Here is a 22102-nt window from a genome sequence, read left to right on the forward strand (position 1 = left end):
GCGGCTCGGGTCACCTCATAAACCGCTATCAGTTCAGTCAGCGAGCGTTACGCGGGTCCGCCGGGGTCAAGTGCGAACAAGTTCGCGCCTTCCCGAGAAAGGCGCGGCGCCTCCCCCCCCCACCCCGGGGCTGCCCGGCCTCCCCCGTGAGGAGAGGTGCCGGCTGAGGCCTTTCCTCTGCCTGCTGTGAGGCGGCGAGCCCCCGCCGGTGCCGGGGTTTGACTGCTCCTGGGCTGAGGGAACGGCTCAAAACCCGTCCCTTAGCTGAGCCCCTCAACTCCCTGACAGGACAGGTTTGTGGCTTCCCTCACTTGACAAGCTTCTCTTCTGGTATTTTGACTCTTCAATGGCAGCTGGAATACCTCCGTGATGTCTCCATCCATCACCACCTTGCAAAGTAATTCTGTTCTTTTAATTTATGTAACTGTATAGGGTGAGTGGCTTCTTGACATGTACTGCTTGCTCAGAGTTACATGGCTTTTTGTATTTGATTGTGGCCCTTCTGTGGTTTTGGTAAGGTCCTGTTCAACAGCCTCATGACGATATGGCAGTTGTCTCAGGAAAATGGCAGTGTGTAACAAAGACAAAGGGAGAGGCGTATACACGCGTGGTGGTGACACCAGCTGCCACCTGGCCTGTCTACATCAGTGACGGCCTTCAAATGAGTTGTCTTCTTTCCAGCTCTCTTAAGCTACTTGCATTCCTACAAACTATATTTTACAGTAAATACACTGGGTTGTGGTTTGTTGTTTTTATTTTCCCCCCTGGCTGCAGGTTAAATCCTACCTGAAGTCAACTGTGCAAGTGCAAGAGGGGATTTTCTCTGTGGCAAGAGTATTGCTAAAGATGGAAATTCTCACTGTGGACCAACATGTTCCACTTCCTTGAGCAGATTTCTCCTGGAATGCTGAGGACTTGTGTATGGTGAGTACAGCTGTTCAAGCAATATATAAAACAGCAGGGTATGGAAATAAAGCCACAAAATGGAAAAAAGGAGGTGTCAGTACTTTTTATAACTATTGTTTTATATAGCGTATGTTTTCTGTTTTTGATTTTCAGCAATGTGTAATTCTAAGTATTGCAAATGCTAAAAATTATTCCATTACCCACTGGGTGGGGGAGAATGACAACTTGTTCACACTGCAGTTTAATGGTAGAAAGCCTAGCAAATTCACTGTCACGTGAACCTTTTCTCCTCATTCCTTCTGCCCTGGAGTTACCCTTATTTGTTTAACGTGTATGTCATATTGTAGTGCCTTGTACAAAAGCTTTGCTTGGCTGCCTCCTTGAATGGGGGAGTAAAGGGAAGGAGGAAGATGCATCTTGGTGTAGCAGTGGAGAGTACCATTAGGAATGCTTCATTTTTTGGGGGGGAGGAGGGTGGATCATCGTTTAGAGTGTGATACAGCTTTGTGGGATTAACAGAGGCTTGAGGAGCACAATTTAGTAAGAGTGTTCTGGCAGTACTGCTGATTCTAATGTCCTTTGCTATTATGAGTATAGAGAATATCCGATATATAAGACTGAAGAGAACTTCTTATTTAGAATTTCACAATATGACTCAGTAATAAAATAAAAATCCAAGTTGAGGGGGAGAACCCCTCTAAACTGATGTTCAGTCATACAATAGTCGCCATAAGGGAGGACTGACTATAAGGAGCTTAAAATGAGGCTGAATCTATGCCAAACACTTTTTATGCTCTTATGAAAAATTTAAGGAAATGGCATGTTGAGCACTTTCAAATTTAATTATGAAAAAATAAAATATAAAATCGTAGTGCCTGCCTGAAATCTCTTGGACTGTAACAATAACATTCCATTCTGCGTGTCTAGTGTAGTATGCGGTTAGATGGGTTTTATTTTGGACAGAAGCTATAAAATTCTAGATATCTTTTTTGAAACACTGCTAGATAAGAAACCTAGTTTGAGTTTAATGACACCCTATAAGGCACTTTTCCCGATGCCCTAATGTTAAATGAAGACAAAGAAGAAACACTTTATTTTCTTTCTTCTCCAGATGATCCCAGGGTACTCAGTAAGCATTCCTCTTACATACTTCCAAACTAACATGCCCAGGCTATATAAATGATGCTTTCACTCTGTAGTTAAACCCCTCTTTAATTTTGGAAAGTCACTAGTCTGTCCTCAGAATGGGATGTTAACTCTAGCTGTAAGCCTTACTTTTGACCTATGACAATACTGCACAATTTTGTAGAGCTTTCCATAAAAGGATGTCCACATACCTCACAATCAGTAACAAATTTAACTTGCTAGCTGTCTTGTCAGGTAGCTGAATACCGCGTTAGTATACTGCTTCTACAAATGGGGAAACTAAGCAAAATAATTTCTGCTTTATTGCCTGAAAAAGCAGTTTGCAGAACATACAGAAGACATGCTTGCCTGGAGGAGCTTACAGCATAAAGACAGACATAACATAACAAATGGATACAAAAGAACAAAAGAGATTGGGGTGAATGAAAAGAGGACAAAGACTGCAAGACCATGTGCTCGCTTTGAGAGTGATATGCGAATCTTAGTGCTATGGCTGTGGCATTTATTTTGTAAGACTTCGGATTTCTCAGTGATGTTGCACTTGTAGAGTTAAAAATCAGGGACAGGTTTGGAAGTGGGAAGCATCATGGACACAGGTAAAATGATGCTAAGCAGCACATAGTACAAATTAGTAGGAAGAAAGCAGATTAAAAGTGGATCATTACCACAGACAACAAAATAGACAGGCTGGCATGCTTAGACTTGAGTGAGACTTGGCTGACTCAAACAGAGCTTGGGTTTAAGTGTGGGAAAAGCCAGAAGTCTTTGCATTCTGTTAGCGTAGTGCTAGCTGCTTTGCTCAGGATGGCCTGGTCGACTTGCCCCAACAGCTTATGCCAGCAGCTCACTTGTAGAGTAGAAGCAACCAGATACCATGCCTCTACTTCAAGCTGCCTTTTTTGCATTTTCTGGGTAATCAGCCTTGGGTGATAGACATCTACTAGACGTTTCTGAGGAAAACGGAATGCTCTTCCTGTGAGATGATGTTAGAAAGATCTGTGGGTGTTTCTGTCATAACTTGGGAAATCAAAATGTATTTCCCAGTGTGGCAAACTCCATTTGACTTTTGTTGTGAGCCTCCTACTATTTGTGATTGTGTTAAATAGTTAAGGAGTAATCTGTAAACATATAGTCATGGTGGCTGCAAAGCTGGACAAGGTTACTAAGGAGGTTCTGAACAGTTACAAAAACCCCTTAAATTTCAAAAAGCAAGGAGGGAGCCATTAAGATTCCCATGGGCATTGGAGGCACTGTAACTTCTGCTGTTTTGGATGTAAAAGTGTACCACTATTACCTTTTGTTACGTAAAGGAGTGGGAAATTTTGGGTAACAACAATCTAAAATATTTGCTTTGCTGCTGGTAATGCTTTTATAAGATACATTCGGTCTTGAATTAGCAGCTGTCTCTTCTCTTGGTGCCAGCAGATACAACTGCAACCTACGTTCAGCAGCTAAACAGCATTTCTTCTTTTAGGCTATGGAAGTGGGCCCTTTCAGCTATGATTTTTGTTCTTAACTAGTTAAATGCGCGGTGTCTTCTTTCTAAGATAGAAAACCTCCAACACTGGACAGAGGGCAGTGGCATCAATGTGTGTTATTCAGGGCTCTAGAAATTGCTATTACTGTGTTTTGTTTTCAACTGTAATGTATTTCTGGATATAAAAATAGAATGGTAGGCCTTCATCCATAGGATCAGTTTTGTAAAAAGTTGCGTGCGGAGAAGGGGAAAATAGCGCTTGACTGCTGTGTGCTAGAAACTATTGGCTATATTTTGATTAATATTTGTCACTAGCACCACTTAATGTCAAATGCTTATTCAGCTTATGATTTAAAGTCATACAATGCACTGCATAATTGTAAGTAGGAGACATTTGTGCATCTGGTATTTAAATGGAGTATCTGTACTTTCCATTCCAGAGCATCCCTAAACACTGCTGTTAGAATTGTCATTTTAAAAATATGTTTTGTCCTGCTTTTAGAGCACATTTAATCTTTTCCCCATTAATCTGCTTTCCCTAAACCTTTCCCTAATTCTTCTGAAGGATCCCCCACCTGCTGTGCAGGCTACACAACAGAGTGAATCTAATCATGTCTGGAATTATCATTTTTATCAGTTTAATCCATATTTTTCTGTTATTTGCTTTCCAAAGCCTTAGACATTTTATGCACTGTGGTGAGTAATGGAGCAATTGTGGCGGTTAGTGTCTCTTCAAAAAAGCAGTGACAAAAAAGATAATCAATTTAGATTATTTTCTGGAATGCAGCATTAGTGTTCCATGGAAGTTAGGCTTGATCCTTAGATTTATTGAATATATTTTAAACTTCAAATCATAGATGAGAATTGTTCCTGTGTTTGTTAGAGCAACTGCTCTGAATTGTCTTGACTAACACTTACACATTCTTGATTGTACACTCAGCTTTCTGCTACCTCTCTGAATTTGTTCATGTCCTTTTTAATACGAATTCTTATATTCATATTTTCTGGAAAGCTTTTATGAAAATTCTTACACCAACGAAAGCTATTTTCTTTATGCTACAATTTGCTATTATGAAGTGCAGCTTCAAACACTTGAAGAGTGCACCAGCTTAATTCAAGCAGGCACTTTTGTGAAGCTCATCTGAATTTACAATGATCTAAAGATGCGAATTTGATTTGGTATTTCATTCTGTTGCTCCTGTTACCTGCGCTGCTTAGGGTCATTAGTCAGATGCTGGTACTGGCAAGGTCTTCATCTAACAAAATAACTTGCTAAAAATACCCTGTACTTATTTGGAAGAGGGTGCTTTGCCATAGATAGGCGAGATGCTTAGGAGCAAACTAGATGACTTCTTCTAGATGCCATAAACGAATAGCTGTGGAGGTGCCATCCTGGTTTTTGGGTTTCATCCTTTCCTTCATATATATCCTAGGCGAGCTCTTCAGTCAGAGCTGCTTTTTCTCTTATGCTCCTGTCCTTCACTTCTTGTTTTGCTGTGAGGTTCTGGGATGCTCGGCAACAGCTACTGCTTATCTACATAAAGGTAGAAATACTGCTACATTGGTAGGGCTGTTCCGTAAAATGTAATTTAGCTGAATTCTTGCATAAATGATCAGACTGTGAAACATTTGCGGAGGGCTACTGTTTGTACTATTTTCATTCAAAGCAGGACATCAGGGCTCCAGCCACATTTCATTATCCATTTGAATAACTTTTTTTCAATTTAAAGCTCTCTGTCTAACCACGAGCACTAAATTAATACTAGATTCTCTCTCTGCCTAGTGGGAACACTAAATAGATAAATAAAAATCATCGCAGGATAATTGTAGGTGCTGTGGGCTGAAAGCCAAACCAGGCCAACTCAGCCTTTGAGCCCTCTCTGTCTGTCTGCTTTTCTTTTTCCTTGCCCATCATAATAGGGTATTCAATTATAATCTTTTCTCTGCGTGCACAGTGGAGGTTTGCATACAGTGGCCCAGAGGCATTATTAATCTCAATGCATTTGGAGAGTGACTGAAAAGACTAAAGGTTTGGGGGGGTGGGGGGGAATCTCTCCCCCCTGTAGCTGTATTCATCACTTAGGGTCTTTGTCAAAAATGTACTTTTCTTTCTCCCTCCCCCCATTCCTTGGAGCATAAGCTGGAAATGACTCCAGAAGTTAAAGGACAATGGAAGCATTAGCACAGGGATTATGGATCTTCACGTGCAAGATGGGGGTTGGGGAAAGAAGGTAGAGGCCTGCTACTGACAGAATGGAAATCTAAAATACATGGCTAGACCAGTGCTTACCGCTACATAAGAAAGAAGCAATAGTGGGATCTCTATTCACATGAAGGTTTTCAGCCCACTGAGAAGAGTATACAAGGGCTGTTTCTATAGCTGTCAAATAAATAATTGGGTTGCAAGTTCAGTGTAAGGGTCTAAAGAAAAATTTTAAGAAAATAATACGTATTTATGTGTTTTTTAATGGAAGAATGGTCTTCCGGTAGCTTGTGACTTTCTGTAATTGATTAAATCAAAGTCTTCTGGATAGGTTCTGTGGATGATCCCTAACTTTTTTTTTTCCTCCGAGTACCTCCCTGTAATACTCCCATGGGAACTTTAGGGTTTGGAGGAACTGAATGTCATGGCTGCTATTGAGAGAGTTTTGATTGAATTTAGCAGGGTATATAGCTCCATAAACTTGAATCAGGTGTTCAGTATTATAGATCAGTTCAACATGATTTCCAAGGCAATTTTCTGCAACATGAGTAGCTTGGAGCAGCCATGGAACATGACGGAGCCATTAGCAAAGTCATCTAAGTCATAATCTCTATTTGATGTTTGTTAACCATTCATAAATTTTAGTGATCCAAATTATCAAAATAATAAATGTTATTCCTTCCTGTGAAGACACTAGATTTTGGTGCTTTATCTTTAACTTTGGTAGTCAAGCTGATCTGAAGCATTGCAAGTCAAAGGAGCTTTATTGCTCCCTTTGCTTCAATGAAATTGGTGCACCCCATCTGTAGTTACACAGAATTACTTACAGAGCTTTCCCTAGTCTTCCCATGCAGGTCTAGCAGATGCCCTTTGGCAACTATAGTCTTTAAAACAAAAGTAGGTGATTACTTTGTTTCTGATATACCAGATCCTTTCGAAATGTTCAGGCTCTAAAACATTGTTTGGAAGGGTTTTCAAACTTCCACATTTGTCTGGGCATATCTAAGTAGAAATTTTAGAAAAAACCTATTATGTTGCCCACTCTATTTTCAGCGATGCTTATAAAAGCTGCCATTCTTATATGCTAGTAGCCTAATTAAACTAGAACAGAAATTATTTTAAAGACAAATAAACAAACCTCCCTTCCCCTGCCCTTTTGATAGAACTGCTTCAATGACTACTCAAGGGGGGGAAAAAACCCCAGATTGTAAATAATCTGTTAGGGTGTCTTTAAAAAACAACAACAACAACAAAAAACCCCAAACAAACCAAGACGCCAAACTTGTAGAATTCCTCAGTGGAAGACTTCACGCCTGCCTACTAGTAAACTGGTATTTCATGGAATCTGATTTAACCTGGATAATGCTTTAACAGTGTCTTCCAGCATAAAAGCTTTAACATTTCACATCAGGACCTTGATTTACTTACCATCTGCTCAGAGGTCTGTCATCAACAGAGATGATTTCTAGCTCCCTTCAGATAACTGCCGTTTGGCAGAGTTCTGCTAAACAGTGTATAACCTTGAAGACAAGGAGTATATGATAACTCATGCATATCAGTTAACCTTTAAGTGGCTTAATACTCTCTTTTCTTAAATAAAACTGCCAAATACTTCAGTTTGATTCTGGCTGTTCCTGATTTTTCTTTATCTTCCTTGAAGTCACAAAAAGCCAATGAGACTTTGGGGCAGTGAAGAAATTACCTTCTGTTTTATTTTTATTCACCATTAAATTCCTTAGAGTTGCTTTTCTTTTTGTCTGTAAGTTTTATGGCTCTTGCAATGGTGTTTATATCGGAAGGGTTTGTCTGGAGATTAATATATTTGTGGCAAAATTGAAAAACAAAGCTATTTTTGCTGTGTTATGGAACTTACTCCAGTAAAGTCAAGAAAATTATTAGGATCAGTTTGTCAAAAGTCAGGCAGTCAAAAACCAACTGACCTCAATTTTAGCTTTAATAGTAAGTTTGACATTTCAGGAGACTAATAATACATTTTTTAGGCTGTCGAGTTAATGACAGTTAGTCATTAAGTTTAAAGAGCAGAAGAATATTTCTGTAGAGAAATCTGCATGCTTAAGAGTTTGCTTAGACTTATGTTTAGATCTTGTTAAGACAAACTTACCAGTATTTAATTTAGACCTAAGCATGTAAGCAGTAGTTAGACCAGAGTTGCTTTTAGACCAAGTGGCCAAAAACTTTTGTAAAGTAAAAGGCTTTCTGTTAATTTAACAGACAGTTGTAGAAGTTAGTATGAAACTACATCATTCAAAATTGCAGCAGCACTTGAAGCAGTATGGATCCTGCTAACAAATAGTGCCGTTTACCAGTGTGCACAGTAGAGTGGCCAGCTACCACGTCTCTTTCAATATATTGGATCAATTACAGGACACATGGGAGACTTCTTTCTGTACATGTAGGAGGTTTTTTCTGGTTTTTTTTTCTTCCCCTCTTTGTTTAGAATCTGCTTTTTTGCACATGGCCTTTCTGACTGATTGGGGGGGGAGGATTTTTAGGATAAGCTGGCAAGTTGTTCTCTTCAGACAACTGGAAAGAGCGAGTACTCCAGTCGGTCCGAAATCAACTAGAAAGAAGAGCTTGTGCTGTGACCAGGACACTACATTCTGCCTAGCTGAACTCCTCTGGATTTTTTGGTATTATGGGGACAACTTTGATTTGCTCACTCTTCCCATTTGTAGCCATAATAAGAAATGCAAGTGTGGGCGAAGGATTTAATGCAGATGAGTTTGATATCTACTCTTCTACCTGCTCTTTTAGACAGGTTTCAACTTGCAGTGGTCAAACACCTTGGCCACTGGAGGAACAATTGCTACAACTTTTATGTCTACTTAGAGGAATCCTTTTCAGCAAGACTTCCTCATAACTTTTTTTAGCCTCATCTCATTAAAAACTGTCAAAAATAGGTCAACTTTGTTTCCTCCTGTCAAAAGAAGCACCGAGCTGTTACAGAAGACTGGTGTGTGAGCCCCACTTATGAACAGGGAGGCGCATACTAGTAGGCATGCTGGATCCAGAACAGGGCTGAGTGTATTGCTCTATGGTTGAGGGCTCGCATTCAATATTTGTTTTTTTATTTTTATTTGGTGAGGTAGGTGTACAGTTTGGGGTGAGAAGAGAGTAAAATTATTGGAATCCTTGCAAGCTTGCCTTGCTTCATTTATATTTTTTTTTTTTTTTTTTTTAGCCTGGAATGTCTGTGTGCTTAAGGGCTTTTTTAGTATACTGTTAAGAAACAAATCAGAATGAAAGGTAGATTTGAGGAAAAGGCTGTGTGCGTACTACTTCTAGGTTTATATACTATGATGGATGCAAGCTTCCATGTTTGCTTTGGTGTCCTTTTTTTCTAGCTATTTCCAGCAATTCAGCAAGGATTTTTTCCCTACTCTTCGAATTTAACATCCCACCACACTAGCTGGTAACTTCTCACTGAAGTGAGCATCAAGTTGATGCACTGAAGATCTGGTAGGAGGTTACTTCCTACTTTTTCATGTGTTTGAGTAGTTCCATATTGGTTGTTGACAGTAAGTGGACCTGTCAGGTGTGTTCAGTGTTTCAAGCAATGGAGTACATCCCAGTGCTGTCAAAGTGATGATGAATGAGTGGGTTTTGAACCATGATAAAAATGGACTGGGGCTTATTTGAGCTCCTGTTGGACAAGTGACAGAAAAAAAGTGTAAATAATGAAAAAATCCATCTAGGTTCATGATACATGATTTTCAATGGGAAGACCAGACCTCTCTCCTACACGAAGGGCTAATAGATCCACATAGGCTCGTCAAGAAGTCTTAACCATGTTTGCTTCGTGGCTTTTATCTGGAGAACAGTAATGGAAGAAGGTGGCTGTGAGGCTTGCTAATGTGAAGCTATATATGCACATGGAGAAGTAGGTGAAAGGATTAAAACCAAATTTGCTGAAGACACAAACTAGCTTTGCACTTCAGCTTCCAATAAACATATGTCAAAAGAAGGAGCTTAGTCTAAATAGGACTGCCATTACTGTTTTTCACATATAGAACACAGAGACAGAGTAATTAGCTTAAAGTTATATAACAATGCCAATCTGCTTTTAGGTCTTGGGAGGCCAGTTGGGAATTGAACCACAAACTCTCCTTCAGTCTTTATTTCTAAAGCAGCTGAGTTGCAAAAGGAGACTTTTAATGTTTAATTTGTCAAAATATTCTGCAAAATCTCTTGGATGGCTTGGATATCCATTTTAATGGCATTATGCCTGATGTGCTTTGTTTTCTCTATTTAAGATGAAAAACCGAAAAGCTAACTCTGAATGGTGTCCAGGTGCAGCAACACCTTTCTGTATTGCTTTTCGAATTCCTGACTATGCACTAGGACTGCAATTAACTTATAATAAGGTTTGGCACAAAACACCATAATTTGGCTCTGAAAGAGCCAAAATTAGCTTAGCCATGATTAGCCTATGAATGTTTCTATACTACTAGTGATTGACAGGAGTCCTGCGGACTTCGTACTACAAATAGATATGATTTATCCATTAATGAAAGTCGCTTTGTTTACTGCTAGGCATGTTAAAATAAGAAAAAACACTCTGCAAATGCATTGGTCTTGAAACCCTTAAGCTTGTTGATTTCTGCACAGGCAGTATTCACAAGCATCTGTTTGTATTGTAAACCACTGTCACCTCTGCCTGTGCACATGTTCTTTTTCATTTGTGGATACATATGAGAACAGGGTATTAACATCTTTTATGTGCACAAGAAGTGGCCATTTGCTATGCATGAGATGAGTTTCTGTGCCCCAAAGTGTCTTGTGACAGAGGTCAACCAGTAGATTTGGTGCTTGTAAGGTATGTAATCTAAATATTTATCAAAAAGCTAGAAAGATTATATACTTTCACAGAAATTGTAGTTTTCTGTTTGGGCTCTATTGTAGAATGCATCAGGACAGTATTTTGACAAAATTTGGCATGTTCTCAGTGGGATTTTCAGAAGATTTAACATCTGTGCAGCACTGACCTACAATGGGTGAGTGTGAATACTTAATTCTGAAAAGCTACGTAGTCTTGGAGGGAAAACAAAATACACCATGATCAAACCTGTTACTCCATGAGTAGTAGTTCATTGGTACTAGAGTCTTGATTTTTATAATGTATTTTCAGCCTTGTTTCCTTCCACTATTCAAATGTCTTCCTTCATGTTTACATTTCATACTCTGTATTTTTTTTATCATGCTCTGTGAAACTCACTACTGTGTGAATCCTCAGGCAATCTCTCTTTTACTTTGGCTTTCTGCAAGGTATCTCTTCTGTGTTTCCAAGCATCACCTACACTAATACCTTAAATTGCTCTGACAGTCTTCAGAGCAAGGAACATGTTGCACTGAAACATCTGTAAATGTAAACCTCTTCAAGTGCTGTATTTAAAACAGAAAATCACCCTTATGTTAAAGAAGTAAGGTTCCTAGATGTAAGGCTGGGTTAGTTACCATGTTATCACCCCCTCTGAGCTGGTGAAGTAGCACCAATGAAGAGATTTTCATCTGCAAATGGCTGAGAGAGAGGAAAAGAAAGTTGTGAGTAGACAGAAATCAATTTCTGCTTGCTGATCCTCCTCTGGCCTGTGATTCTTTAAGTCATTCACAGATGGCATAAATTAGAGCAACCTAAAGGAGCCAGAATAAATTAGGGCAACCTGTCTCAGAAATAAGGAGCTGTAACCAAGTATGTGACACCACTCCCTTTTCCCATTTCCATGCTGAGTGGAGCTCTGACAGAGGGGGAGGGTCTTCCCTGTTCTCTTATTTTGTTCTAATAATTTTAGGTGCCAGCGCTTCAACAGCATAATTATTTCTTCAGCACGTAGTATTATTTTGATACACTCATTGTATTTAATTTTCTAAATAGCTAATATTTTTATCAAATATCCTGGGTATGTTTTCCTGATTTGCTTTCTCATTTAAGACTCTAATGATTTCTGGAGCTGCCAGTAGTAGTAGATGATTTTGTTAAATATTTGGAAGCTGTCCTAGTTTCTGTGCTTCACCTTCAGAGGAGGTGATCTTCTGTTTAAAGTTCTCCATTGATCCTCTCTCTTTTAAAACCTCTCCAAAATGCATGAGAGCAGACTGAAGACGTAAATCAGGCTTATAGGAAATGTATTCTGGTATCCTTACTAAAAGTAGGTAAGTAGAAGGTAATGCAGTCTGGTCATGAACTACCAGCTAAATGAAAGGGACTAGATCCTCTGTCATCTTGTCTGTTACTCTGCATCCAAAATCTCACAGCTCCACTCACAGCATGGTTTCTGTCTTGAGGTTTACTCTTGGAGCAAGCATATATACTACAATTCTGTTAATTGAATTTGGTTGGATTCTTTATTAAATAGATATTCTTTCTTCTTTTCAAGTAATTCTTGCACTATTTTCAACTTCTGGGAAGCCATTTTCCTATAACAAACATTTAAAGGTTTTTAATATTACACAGGCTTCAGGAAAACAATTTTCAGTCAGAAAGTAGATTAAATTCTGCAAGATGCTCTTTTGACTCAGAAGTGGGCCAATCTTCCTGTGATTATTTTGAGTGTTTTGGTGTTTTTCCTTGTTGTTTTATGTATTTCCAGTGTGATCAAAATACAGCCAGAATAGCTAGTACCATCCTACCAAAAGTTTGCTCTTTAACAACATTTTGCATTAGATATTTATATTATGGTGGTAAATACAAGCCATGTCTTCCTCTTCAGAGAAACATTAGGTAAGGGAATCTCTCCACTGCTTCTGGCTAAGAAGCTTCAATGCAAATCTCTGGGTGCCTTAGGTATGACAGGAGAAAAGACTTCAAATAATGTTGATTCTTGATCAAACTTGATTTTAATGAAAGTGTCTTTAAAAAAGAGTATGTAATTGACCTGTCTTTGTTCAGCCTAATGTGATTGAGAGGAGAATTAAATAATAACTGACAGAGACATCACTTTTTTTAAGCATACAGAAACAGCTACTGTCAAATATGCAAACACAGAAAGGAAGAAAAAGCCTCAAACTGCTCTTTAGTTTCAGCTGAGATGAATTACATCAATAGATCTCCAGCAATTCTGAATTTGTTTCAAAGAATGTTTTCAGTATAATAAAAATATACTTTCTTACTACAGTTCTGAATGTCAGGAGTGGCTGGGAACAAGTCTGACTAGAATAACAAATTGTCACTAGTCAACTTTCTAGTGGGTGTCAGTGGGCACCAAGCCTATTATGCTGCAGGAAATTTTCACTGTAAATGTGTTAAGAGGCCCTTTGAGTCCTCCTGGCTTGCAGAGTCTCCCTTGCTACACACACTAGCGTGCTATACTTTACAAAAAGGACCTTGTCACACAAAGCTGATGATCTAAACAGGAAAAAAGGCTAAGAAGAAAAATTTTGAGGTAGATGTCTTGCTGGAATCATTTGTTTGTTGCTTTGTCAAATATTGAAAAACATTGAGAACATGCTATAATTATTTAGAAGACGTGCAGGCAAGAGACTTCTGTTCCTAAAACTAGGAACCAGTTCCGGAAGAAATAAGTTTTGGAGCACCTTGTGAGAAATGGCCTGGCATTCTGGGGACAAGAAGCTGCAAGTAGCAACCAGTGCTGGAAAAAGCCTGTGGTGATCTTTGAAAGACTAACTGCTAATCACAGGTTCAGGTCTGCTCTGCTAATCCAACATAACTCTGTAAATCATTACTTTTGATGAATATTCTCAATACAGTTTATAGATAGGTCTAATATATGCATTTCTTAATTAGGCTTACAGTTCTGGAGAAATGATGCCTTGTTGTGTTTAACAGAATGAATAATAATAATGCCAGATAATTTGATAGCCAGAAGATGCTAAAAACCTGTCTAGGACAACAAATACTAGGTGTAGATTTATTAGACGGAAACCGCTTGAGTTGAGCAGTACTGAGTTTGTAGCAGTAAATGAAGCATTAGCTGCAGTATCAGATTAAATGTGAATGATAGTTTAGATTTGTAAGGTGTGGAATGAGGCTCCTGCTATATTAAGCGCAATTGAGTATTTATCTTGGTAAACAATAGAGAGGCTAGAAAATAATCAAAATCCTGCAGTCCGAAGTGAATATAGAAGGCAATCAAAAACATGGCAAATAAAACACAGAAATCAGTACTTCAAGTGAAATAGCCCACCATAAAATCAATTTTAACACCATGAGCTGCCAGAAAGTAGGGGTTTTTTTCAACCTCAATTTAAAAAAGATAAACCCCATTCATCCTGGGAGGTGTAGAGCAGTAGGTCTTAAGAGCTTGTAGCTGCCATGTTTTGCTTCACGCAGCTCTCATGCAATGCTGGGAAAAGAAAGAATGTGATCTATACTATATAGTACATAATTTCTGTAAGGATTCAACTAGTTTGTTACGATTAAACATGCCAGCTAAAAGGCAGTGACCATGATTTGTGCCATAAGTAAACAGAACAATTTTATAATCAATTCATTGACTTTGTTGCAACTGATGGAAAGGCTTTACAATCAGCACAATATGTTCAAATCATCCTTTTCTCACAAAAAACAGAGCAGCAGGCTGTGCCTGCTGGAGACTGTGCAGAGCCCTGTTGTGCAAGCCAGTCAATAAAGAATTACAGTAATCTAATCCTGAAGAAAGACAAAAGTGTAAATAGCCTTTTCAAAGGCTTCCTGAGATGGGAATGACAACTACTTGGCAATAGCCTTTTCAGATGGTCCAGTTGTGATGGAGAGGAGAGGAAATACTTCTCTGTGGTCTAACATGATTCTCAAATGTTTCCATCTCCCAAAGAAAACCCTTGATTGCAAACTGCAAAAATATGTGGTGAAGGAATAACCTCCTTTGAGCTTCGCAGCCAAGAGGCAGCATGACTGCCTTGTTCAAGGAAAGTTTGACACGGGGGATTGAACATCCACCAAAAATGCTCCCCCTAATGTTATTTGCTCTATATCTGTAGGAATTATGTGAATTCTAGAGGTACACAAGCTTATATACTGCCTGCTCAGAGAATCATCCATCTTTGGGCCACAGTGTGACATATATAACCTGTCCCTAATGTGGAACTTCTTTTGGCTTCGTTGGGGTGCGGAATGGACTCACTGAATCTTTTACAGTGAGCAAGATTAGGTTGCGGTCCATACAGGCCTTTGAGCTGAACTTTTGGACAACTTAAACTCATCATTGCTGATTTTTAAAAGGCTTGAGAGAGTTTCTCTTAATGTTGTCTTTGAAAAGACATTTTCCACTTCATGCTCAGAGTTTTTAGGAGTGTGATGCTATCTGATAAAGCAATAAGGTCTCTTGCAACCACAGTAAGAATTTTGACGCTCGTAGTCCTCTAGAAGAGGAAAACCACGCATTTTAAATTAACAATAAAAGGAAAGGACAAAGAGGTTACAAAAGAAAATCATTACTGAGGATGAGTTAACCTCTAATATATTCTATTACTGTTACTAAAAATTTGAGGTAGCTCTTGAAACTGTACAACAACAAAGTCAATCTGGAGATGCATATTGACTAAAAAAACCAAGTCTGGTTCTCTTGTAACTCCAATTAGGGTATTTGCTGCAGAAATTAACATTTGGAGTTTTCTGAAGGCTAACCCTAGATTGAGCAACTACTTTTCTCCATTATGTAATTTTTAAAGGGCTCTTAGTTGTAGAATCTTTAATTCTTAAAACAGATAATTGTAAGCCTGTAAATCACGTTTCTGCTAGAACCGTTCTGAAGCAGCCCTAAGCTGACAAGATTAGAAGGAAAAAATGGGTGCTAAACCTTTGCCTTTTTCAGTTTGTTTGCATCATGCAGCTGAGATCTCTCTCTGCATAGTAGGCTTCCCTGGTTTGACAGTCGTTATTCTCATGCATGTCTTCTGGGACTCTGCGCTTTCTCCATGCTTTTAAGAGGGTCTCTGGTAACAGGAATTCTTTGGCCAAGCATGTGCACAGAAGGAGTATAGAGTGAAGGGACTGAAATACCAAAAATAAGTTTAGGTGGACACTGCCCCATCTGAGAAGTCTCTAAGGTAAAAAGTTGGAGAATGTGTTTTGCTTTTGTCTGTAAAGAGCTTGCCTTTTTCATGGAATAAGCATGTCTCTAGAATGTAAGACTTGTATCAGAGCCTGACAGAAAGAGGTTACCTTTCCCATTATCAAATATGGGCAAAAGAATCTTATTCTTGAGCTAGAGCCTCCTGTGTTACTGTACCCCCAGTGCTTACTATCTGAACACAAACGGAGCCTTGCAAGGAACAGCTTAAAATCTGTGAATGCATCGACCTGCTTGCATGCTTCTACAGATATCGGAAAACAAATCAAAATGCCATTATGCATACACTTGAATTTCATTTTAAGGTGCTGCTTCCACCAAGCAGCAAATTCAAGTATCCAAATGATTTGTGGCGAGATTGTGAAGAGTCACAAGAATGCGCCTGCTTCAAAGGGCACAAGCAGCTACAGGCTTCCTGTAATACATGCAGTGCATATTAGAGGTCTAGCTATATAGAGTAATTTCAAGCATCGCATTTTATGTAAGATGTATGCATTACTGGGGTCTGCTTTTTGCTCAGCTTTACCTTATATACTGAAAATTCAAAGTAGAGATACAAAGATACTCTTTCAAGTTAAATTTTCTAATTTTTAACTGGTGCTGCCTAGGTTTTGATGAATGAGGGGGGGAAAAAAACCTTCCAGTATCTTCCTTGTTGACTTTTTGAGAGAAAGTAAGAGGAGAGCCGCATCTCTGACTTTTAATCAGAATATAGTGCTTCTTTTCAAAGCCTTCTGCTTAGAGAAACAAGGAAGGTTGCAGGGATTGAAAGTGTGGGAAAAGGGTACAGCTGAGATTATGCTAGATCTGTGGCACAAACTCTATTGTGAAAATAAGACAACTGTTGAAGCTTCAAGGTTGAACCAGAAATGTGAGACAGGGAATAAAGCTGAGACAGAGAAAATATTTCAGGAGAATGAAATATGTTAAAGATAACTGGAGAAGCAAAAGGACCAGTGAGAAATGGAGAGTGACAAAAGAAACAATAAGAAATAAAGGCTAAACCAGAGAGACCAAAAAAGGAAGAAAACATATAGAGTGAAGTTAGTTTTCTTGAAAATAACTGAAGTAACTAACTTGTATTGAAATGTGGAAGAAGCAAGGTTCTTAAGCATAAAGATTATCTTTTTAAATCAACAAATTCATTGCAACTTTGTTGGCAGTTGTTCTTACTGCGCTCTTGGGGTGCCTGTTGTATCTGTTTATAGGAATGTGCCTTTTTTTTTTTTTTTTTTTAGACTGATGTTCTTAAAGTTTGGCTGACTTGCTTTTTTTTGTTTGGGTTTTTCTGGCATTAGCACCCTATTTTTGTTATGAAGATCTGGTACGGCATTTCAGTACAACTTAACATTCATATTTGACCTCAAGGTAAGCATTTGCTAAAACTGCATTTGATAAAATGAAATTTGGAGACTCCTTCTAAAATTCATACGGGAGGAGCTGCTGTAAATAAGTGTTTATTTGTAGCATTAGCAAACCAAATACTGAACTACTAAGGACTCTGAAAAGGATGCTGACTATAAATTGTTGCTAAAATTTATAATTTTTCTGAAAACGAGTTCATCTGCCTCAGTTTGCTCAGAGTAGATTAAGTAACACCAAGCAGTATGATTTCAACTACATGGGTATGTGTACAGTCATGTCATTGTGGAATAATAAGCAAGTAAATCTAAAAACCCTGAACTTAAATAAGTTCATGTTGATATAAAACCTGGGTCCAGATAATCTGTAAATATTTAGGATACATTGAAGAAGTTTAAGAAAATCTGAAGAGAGTTTTAAAACAAAAAGGATGATGAAAGGTATTAATGAAAATGTTTTTATAGTTCCAGATTTTCTGGGATTGCTTTCTGTAGGCCTGAATTTGGAAGTCTTTATTCATTCTTATAATGACTGAGAAGAATTTCTTAGAAGTCTGATCAGTGAAAAGTTCCTTTAGGGATTTTTCTTGTCTATAATGTATGAAAATCACATGGAATTTAATTTTGCAAGAGGGAATGGAAGATGAGACTATGATAACACGGGGGTAGGACAAATAAAATTCTTGCTATGGGTGCTCCTTAAAAAGCAGAACTGAGTATATCAGGGCTTGATCAAAAGCCAACTCTTATGTGAAGAGTCTGATAAGTTTTACAGTCTGTGAAAGTAATGATTTGGAAATGTTTTATTACATGAAAAAAGAAACATTAATGCCTTGGGATAAGAATCCAAGGAGTTTTGTCTTTTTCTAAAGCTCTTTGAAGAATGTCTTAGACAAAAGTGTTGTGATGTTTTTACTCACGTTTTGGAAAATATGGAAAACCTTAGTTCTTGCAGTGTATCTTTTAACTAGGTGCTGCACTCTAATAATTCAGTTTGGGATCACAGTTTTGCCTCTTTTTAGAGTCAAAAGCATTTGCATCCAAGTTTTCCCACTAAAGGACGGGATGAGCTGTCCAAATTATGTAATGTGTAGAGTTAAATAAGCCAAACAGATATACTTCCATTTTTTGAAAGAAAAAGGAATTTAGCTTGCAGTGAAGGATTAATTAAAGAGAATTGTGATGACCTCTGTTACTGTATGTTGCGTTAGTTTCCTCAAAACACTCCTGAAATTTGAGTCAGGTGCAGAAAAATTCCTTTTCTGCCTTTAAAGAATTTTACTCAATTCTGTAAGTACATGGTGCCTTTGTGTCCCCTAATTTAATAACAGCTGAGAGTGCTTCCTTCTTTGAAGGCTTGGTCCCAGTCTCTTTTTCTATACCTGGGCTGAATGCTTGTAATGTATCAATTGAGGGTAACACCTATACAATTTCTGCTTTCCTTACAGTCTTAATTGTAGCAAGAGAATTGTGTATGAATAGAGCAAGACATCTGGGAAGTATTTCTTTTGCATTCAGTCAGGATTTAAACAAAGACAAATAGGAAAACATTAAGTCAGGACTGGGTAATCTGTATCTGCCCTAGACAGCATGCTGTGAGTGAATGCTGGAAAATACTGGTTAAAGTGAAACTACCAATCTAAACAGATTTTCCACATGAAAATGTGTTAAACCAGCTAACGAGCTTTGGAGAGGTAATAGGCTCATATCCATAATACTTAGTTTAAGAATTACCTACTGCATGTCTAGCAAATGTTTGTACGGTAGAATATATTAAGGAAATAGAAATCTTCTTGTGAATAACTTGAAGACAAATCACAAATTCTTAGTTTTAGTAGTGCTGTACATAGCTATGAAAATTGGGTATCTCCAGACTCACGTATTCAGTATGTCCTGCAAAACGCAGACTCGTTCTAGTCAATCCACTCAACCCACTTGTGGGATACAAGCTCAGATGAGAAGGTGCCAATATACCATCGTATAAAAATTAAAAATGATGCATGTAAAATGGCAAGCTCTTCAATGCAAATGACTTCCCATAGCGATAGTCTTCGTGTAGAATTTCCAGAAACAAAAACAAGGGGAGGGGTGATACATAAGCTTTATAGCACACTGGCTGAAAAGAAGTGGCATCTTTTGAAATGAGATTTCTCTTGTAATCTCTGGTTGAATGAATATTCTCTAGAGACTGCAACTCACTGTTTAATAATGGTTTTTGTAGTGTTATTTGACTACTGAATAAATGATAGTGATCTTGAGCTAAACAAGCCTTTACAAATCTTAATGAACAGAACTATGAACAAAGCCACATTTTATGTTTTTGGAATAATCAGTCAGACATATTTTCACCATCTGGTGGTGTTTGTTAATTTGTAGGTTGGTAACACAACTATTCCTGGAATAGCATAGCACGAAAATGCAAACGGGGCCATAATGATAAGGTAAAACTCTCAGGGAAAGTTTAGTAAAGGTGAGTTCTTGATGAAAATATCTAGTCAAGAAGCAGAACTCCAGCGTGGAATAAAATAAAAAAGCCTGAGGAATATGGTGAAAAAGAGGGGAGAGTGAAATCTGTCAGGTGTGTGTGCGTGCAGCAAAATAATATGTTGCAACCACGTGTCATGACTGACAGCTTTGTAATTCATCCTGGTTGTATGTGAAGAGGAGCCCAGTTCAGTTACCTAGCTCACGGAGACAGAGCAACCCTTTTTCACAGTTCTGAAGTCAGTGGAAGTTTTAAGCTAGTAAGATGGGAGCTGGGGCAAGGCCTTTGTACTTCTGTCTTTCCACCTAAAGCTTTATGTTGAAACAATTGTGAAACACTGCCAAGACAAATGTGTTTCTGTGAGTCTGGGTGAAAAGAATGAAATGCCTCCTGCCCTGGGAGAAATACCGCATGTCAGTCGTTCCTTCCAGAACTTTAGCTTTGCCCAGGTGGCTGTCTTTATAGACATGGTAAACTGCACATTTGTGCAGGATTTTCTGGTATATCAATATGCCTAGTTTCTAAGGCATATTCTGTATTAGTTCAGAGAAAGGGAAAAGATATGCAGTCTCTGTCTCCCACTCCGTTTCTCCTGTAACTTCCCCAATGTTTTTCAGTTTTTTGCAAGATGTATAGTACTTGCAAAAATGTGTAGCAGCAGAGCTTCTCTCATCAAGCATCTGTTGGGGCCAGCACTCAATCAGATGAGAAACATCAATGGCCAAACCAGATTCGCAAAACTTACTAAACTTTTCCTGCAGTCCTGAGAACCCTGCTTACATTTGGCTAAATGCAGCTATGACACAGCCTACCTTCTTATTTTGACAAGAAACTTAAAACAAGTTTTAATTAAAAGACTATTTGATTTGTTTTTTAGAGTGCCTGCGATATTAATATTCTTTGTCTGACATTTCAAATACTTTTCTCATTGTAATGAAAAAAGAGGTTTAAAGCAGCAAAGAGCGTAAATGATATCTTGTCTTATAGTATAAACTTTGTGGTGTGAAAGTTCTCCCAAATGTACCTTTAAAAACCTCTTTTGTGTGTGGAAATAGTAGCATTATTACACCTTTTGAGTCAGATAAAAATGCTGAGTATTTTCAGCTCAATGGTTTTCATTATCAATGGTAAATATTTAGATTATTTTTTTAATGAGTCTTATACCACTTTTTGTGCATTCTCAGAAAAATCATTACAGGGAGTGTTTTCCATTGCAACTGTGTAATACTGAGATACAGTACAAACCAGGAAAAAAAAACCAACCCAAAGACTTTCTAAGGTGCTGCTGTGTCTGTAATTGTTGTCTGAGCTTGGAGGTATGCTACCTTTATAGCAATGACTGCGTGGAGCACAGCCGGTTTCTTTTCTGCATGTCTGTGGCAAATCTGGTCTCAAGTGGCACAACTGTCACTCAACTCAAAACCAAATGCAACAGTTTAAATACCAATTGCAAGTAAATTACAATCACAGGGACAGAGATGGAAGCATTTACTGGATTGAGATTGTATATAATTTATGAGGAAGTACACTAGAAATTTTGAGCATTTTTAGCAGCCTTATGACAGTTCCCCAAAAAAAAGAGAGTAATGAGTTGAAGTTGTCCCATTTCATTTAAAAGTAGAGCTGAGCAATTAAACCAATTCACGGGCATGTCCGTTAGATTTGAGCAAAATTTCTTCCACTTACTGTGGGCCTCTTTAGAGGTGGATTGAACTGTAGTCAAATTAACACTGGATTAGGTGGGCAACGTTGAGGTAATTTGCATCTAAACCTGGGAAGATTCTCTGCTTTATAGAGCTTGCTTCTAAAGGTTCCTGGCTGGGGTCGGTGCACAGTGGGGCTATCATCATGTTCTCTCAGCAGCTCTGCTCCTCCTGTGTATACTGCAGCTGTTTTTGTGAAATGCTGTGAAAAACAGTGGGAGCTGGGAGCCAGGAGACACTGAATTTTAACTTCAACGGAAGCTGGGAATACAGAGGGATGTGGAGGCCATTGCCCATCATAGAGAAGCAAGTTGTTCATTTGCTTCTGAAAAGGCAGTGGCTTCCTACCCACAGTTTTTGCTTGTGAAGAGTTCAGCAAGAGCTAGGAGCTCCTGGCACTCAAGGGTGTGATGGTGCCAATCGGCAAACTTGTCTGTGTGGAAGCAATGACTGTCGCTGAGCCATTGTAGGCATGGGACCTGCAGCATTGTGCTGCTACAGGATGGACAGTTTTGGTGTTGGGGAGCTGGGAAGGAAAAACTAAACTGTGACATCCAAGCCAAACTGTAACTAGTTACTGCAGCTCTCTGTGCACTTTCTGCATGCCCTCCCCAGAAGGGCAGGCACGCGTGACAGTGATATTGGCACCTTAGTTCATGCAACTTAAACAAGTTCACTACCTAATCAAGTCTGTTGTTCACTGCTTTTATAATGGGAAACAGTTTGTAGGTATGTATCTTATGGAGCAGTATGTAACTACTAAGTTATAGACTCA

This window comes from Charadrius vociferus, unplaced genomic scaffold, assembly GCF_000708025.1.
Source record: "Charadrius vociferus isolate BGI_N301 unplaced genomic scaffold, ASM70802v2 scaffold356, whole genome shotgun sequence".
NCBI classification, from domain to species: Eukaryota; Metazoa; Chordata; class Aves; order Charadriiformes; family Charadriidae; genus Charadrius; species Charadrius vociferus.